The sequence below is a fragment of the Colletes gigas genome, unplaced genomic scaffold, assembly GCF_013123115.1.
Source record: "Colletes gigas isolate AHSC1104 unplaced genomic scaffold, ASM1312311v1 Colletes_gigas_Sc00135, whole genome shotgun sequence".
Lineage (NCBI taxonomy): Eukaryota > Metazoa > Arthropoda > Insecta > Hymenoptera > Colletidae > Colletes > Colletes gigas.
The window spans coordinates 39,948-45,300 of record NW_025106759.1 but is presented as its reverse complement, the minus strand read 5'-3'; positions in this window follow the sequence as shown (position 1 = coordinate 45,300).

Sequence of the window (5,353 nt, the reverse complement as noted above, 5' to 3'; positions counted from 1 at the left end):
AAATAATATGTAAACAATGTAAGGAAGCCGAATAAGATATGTATATGTATGCATAACAATACATATCAAAGTTTAATTTTATTTGTTTTTTTCATAAATAATTTTAGATATACATAATATTAAGTTTGGTTTCTTACGTGGAAAAAATGAAGTTTCAGTTTTTTAAGTTTATAATTAAAATTATATAAAAATAAATTTGGACGAAATTTCATGAAAATTCATCATTTTATATACATTCAGCAATAAATCAACCATTATCTGCGTCGAATAGTAAAATCGATAACTTATTTTAATTACCGGTATATCTGATCGAGCGCGGTAGGGATAAGTATAGAAGAACATCTTCTTCTTCTTCTTCGTGTTTTTTACGCCGCGTCGACTGCGAGGTCATTGGCGGCGGATGCGTGCTTGCGCGCTATATTTAATTATACATGTTTGTTTCTTTGAGAAATTTTAAAGTGTCACTTATGTGGGCCTGAGCTGTAAGGGCTGTGTCCGGTTTTATACCATATTTCTGTCTTTGGGGTTCGGTTCTTCTGCACTGGTATAGGATGTGGTCTACTGTGAGGGTTTCAGTGGGGCAGTAGCTGCAGTACGGTTGATCGGCTTTTCTTATTAGATGTTCATGCGTTATCTTTGTGTGACCTGACCTTAGTCGAGACAATATGAACTTTTCTTTCCTATTTAAATTGCAGGTAGGAATTGGTTGGTAGAAGTTTTGTATTATATCTATTTTGTATTATATGTATTTTTGTTCTTTTTGTTGTGGTCCACATTCTGTTCTATTCTTCTTTTGTAGTTTTTTTCGTATGGTTTATGAGGTCTTGATACGGTATTGGAACGGTTGTTTCGGTTAGTGATAGGGTTGTTGCTTCTTTTGCTGTCGCGTCTGCTTCCTCGTTTCCCGTTATGCCTTGATGTGAGGGAATCCAAATAATATTTATATCGGTGTTGCAATTTTTGTCTAATTCTGTGTATGCTTCTTGAATTTTTGTTATGATCTCATGGCTATTGTTGCTGTTTGAGGTTTCTAGGGTTTTTATCACGCTCATCGAGTCCGAAAAATGGCAACGTATTTAAGGTTGTTGATGTTTCAGGGTTTCAGGGGTTCAAGTATTGCATATGCCTCAGCGATAAAGATTGAAACCAATTTGGGGAGACTTTGTTTTATTGTCATATTTTCGGAGACGATGCTGTATCCTGCTCCTAAATCGGATTTGGAAGCGTCGGTGTAGATTTGGTTACAGTGGGAGAAGCTGTTTTTTAGATTTAGGAATTTGTTTTTATGTGTTGTTCGGTCTATTTGATTTTTTAGCAGGTCCGCTAGGCTCAAGTTGATGGATGGTGTCTTAATAGTCCAAGGAGCTATTTTACTTTGTTTGCGTTCAATGGTAGGAATCCATTCGATGGGAGGTTTCAAGATTTTGTTGAGTCTGATACGGAGCGGTAGTGGGAACTTTGGTTTTTTGGAATATAATTCATTGAATCTTTCACAGAAGATACGGTTGAAGGTCGGGTTGTTCGGAGTGGCGGAAATTTTTGAGGCGTATTTGAGTGTTAAGTATTTCCTTCTTTGTTCGAGGGCCATTTCATTGGCCTCGAACAGAATGCTAGTTATTGGGCAGGTGTGGTATACGCCTGTAGAAATTCTCAGTGCCGTATGGTGAATCGGATCGATTATTTTTAAAGTACGTTTCTTTGCTGAGTTGAAGACAGTTGAACAGTAGTCAATTTTTGCTCGTATCAACGCTCGGTATGTTTGTAACAGTATTTCCTGGTCAGCCCCCCAGCTATTGTTGGCAAGTACTTTAATTATATTTAGTCTTTTTGTGCAGGAGTTTCTTAGGTATCGCATGTGTGGGACCCACGTCAGTTTCTTGTCCAGGATGAGTCCTAGAAGTCTAATGTAATCCACAAATTTTAGTTCAGTTTCTCCCATAGTTAGTTTTAGTTGAGTCTGGTTTTTTGTTTTTTTGGTGAAGAGGATGCATTGTGTTTTTTGGGGAGAGAATTTGAGACCTGATTTGTTGGACCATTCCTGAAGATGGTGATGGTTTGCAGGAGATTATATATTGTATTTAGGTTTTTACCGTGGCAGATTATTGTGAGGTCATCGGCGTATAGGTAGGATTTTATTGGAGCTTTTAGGTTTTTTATAATGTCGTTGATTCCAATTAGAAAGAGGGTGACACTTATGACCGATCCTTGGGGAACTCCGTTCTGTATTTTTATGGGATATGATGTTGATCCATTTGTTCTGACTTGGATTGACCTGTCTATCAGAAAATTCGCTATAAAGGCTAGCATATGCCCGTTGACATTTATCTTGGAGAGAGTTTTAATTATTTTGGGCTTCCAGATCATGTCGTATGCTTTTTCAATGTCAAGACATATAGCAACGAGATGTTCGCTTCTCTAGAAGGCATCACATATGTCTGCTTCAATGTTGATTAAGACGTCTATTGTGGAACGATACTGCCGAAAACCATACTGGGTTGGCATTAGAATGCTGTTTGCTTCTAGATGCCATCGGAGTCTTTTATTAATAATTTTGTCTAATAGTTTGCACATAGTATTTGTGAGAGCAATTGGTCGGTAGCTTTCTGGTTTATGTTTATTTTTGTTTGGCTTGATAATAGGTACCACTATGGCTTTTCTCCAGTTAGAAGGGAAGACTTTATAAGTCCAGATACAGTTATAGATCTTGAGTAGGTGGTCTATTCCGAGTTTCGGGATGCACTTTAATAGTTTATTTTGGATATTGTCAGGTCCTGGTGCAGAGTTTTTTGTTGTTGAGAGGATACTGCTTATTTCGTTTGATGATATTGGAGCGTTTAGTGTAGGGTTCATATTGTTATCGTCGGTGTAAAGTAAGGTTTCTTTTAGAAACTCGTCGTGATCTGGGTTGTTGGCTATAAAAGACGGGTTGTAGTTGTCGTTGCTCGAATTTTGTTTAAATTGTTCGGCTAGGAAATTTGCAATGTCGCCGGGGTGCGTTACATATTTATTTGCCTCGTTTTCGAGAAACTGTATAAAGCTGATTCTGCGGAACTTGGCTCTTAGTTTTCTAAATTCTATTACGTTTTCATTGGTGGGGTGTTTTTTTTTGCTCGGTTAAATGCGCGATGACTTTCTCGTAGAGCAGCTTTACACTTTTCATTCCACCAAGGGACGGTTTGTTTTCTGATTTTCCTAATTTGGGGGGTTTCAGATGCTTTCATTGCTGCTGATTTGATAATTTCTGTGAATTCATTTATTACTTCGTTGATTTTGTTTGGGTTTATTTCGTGGTTCTCTTCTCTTCCAGTAAGCGAATGTGTTATAGATAGATTGATAGATATATTTTTACTGCTTCCCCTTAGGGTTACACTTCCTCTTCGTCTTACACCTACAGATCTTCCTTAACCTAACTTATCCTACTTATCCTACTTATCCTACTCTTACATTACCGCTCCGCCGCTTTTCCCCCTCTCTCTCATTCCGCACGCCGCACGCTCTTAGCCTACTCTTACGCTACTCGCTCTCTCCCTCTCTCTCCCTCCTCAATTCTCCCCTACTTCCGCTCGCCCTCCCCGCCTTCGACTTCCATTTCCACCCTTACACTCCATTCCTTCTTTCACTCCATCCTTCCTTTTACCTCCCTCCTTCACGCCCCCCTTCCCCCCTTTCCACCTCTTTCTCTCTCCTCCTACCCTCCAGCCTCTTCATCCACCCCGCCCCTCCCCCTCCCTCGTCTAAAATCTCCCTTATCTTTTCCCCGATCCCCTTCCCCTCTGCCTCATCCCCTGTACATCTCTCCAAGACGTGCTCCCACGTCTCCACCCCTCCACGACCCTGTCCAATTTGGATGACCCCCATAGTGAGTGATGGCTATTGAAATCACCAGCTAAAATTAGTGGTGTTGGGATTTGTTTAATTAGATCTTCAAGTTCATCAAGTTCGAGGGGGTGGCTATTAGGGATGTAGATACTGCAGTTGTGTATTTTATGAGGTAAAGATGTTGAAATTGCTACTGCTTCTATGTTGGTGGATAAAGGGATTTCGGTCGAGTAGTATTTATTCGATATTGCGATGTCTACACCACCGCTTACGTGGTTTTCGTTTACTGTTTTTTACAAACATAATGTGATGTTTTATGACGGGGCAGTGATTCGGTTTGAAATTAGTTTCTTGCAAGCATAGTATGTCGGGGTTGTGTCGTTTCAGTATAATTTGGAATTGTTCGAGGTGAGCGTAATATCCATTAATGTTCCACTGTATGATTGACTTCATATTTATTTTGGATGTTTGTTTAAGATGATTGTGATGCATCAGATTCAGTATTTGATGCCCAGTTAACCGGGTGTTCGTTAGGTGTTTGAGCGGAGAGTTTTTTGCAAAGTCTGTGTATTCGGTTTTTTATGCTTCGATTATCTAGGAGGGGGTAGATATCTTTTAGCATTTGTATTAAGGCCGGTGTGTTTTCTGTATATTCTTTGGATATTTCGAGTGGGTGGTTTGATCCAAAAGCATTTTCCAGGAAGCTTTTTAACTGAATGTAGTTTAGGATGTATTTTTCTTTATGGAGTTCAATTTCTTGGTTCACTGGTTTGAGCATTTTTTCTATTTTTATATAGTCTATTGGTGACGTAGGCCGTATGGATTGGATTGTCTTTTTCTTTGTAGTGGAAACTTTTTTAAAGGTTCTGGTTTGTAGTGGCGTGGGGAAAATGATTTCATCTAGACTTACAAAATCGAGGTTGGTATCGTTTGATGAGTGCGATAGAGGTCTTTTAATGCCTGTTTGGGTCTTCGGTGGTTCTATTGTTGGTTCCGCCGGTACTTCAGGTGTTTCAATTACCGATGTGTTCTTGTTTGTCGGCGGTTCTGTAGTTTGAAATGTTTGGCAACATGGCCCTCTTGTTTGCACAAGAAGCACTTTAGTGTATTTGTGGTAGTGAAGATTCGATATTGCGTGTCTTCTATGGTTATTAGAAATGAGTCTGGAATTTTTTTAACATCATCTGGATTGACGTACACTTGCCTTCTGAAGTTTAGTATGTGTGAATATTCTGGAGCAAACATTCCTGCTTTTAGGTAAGATATTCTTGAGCAAAGTCGGACATTATTTTGTTTGAATGTATTTTCTATTGTTGAGTTGGGTATGATGGGGGTGACGTTGGATAAAATTATTCGTTGGACTGGAGTCAGCATGGGTCTCATTTCAATTGTTCTTTGATATTCTTGATATAAATTTTATTGCTTTCGGGCCTGTTATCTTTCCCACTTCACAGGCGTATTCTTTGATACTAATGCCGTCTATTGCTTCGAGGATGATGGCTTGTTCTTTAGTGGGTATAGATTCGTATTTTGC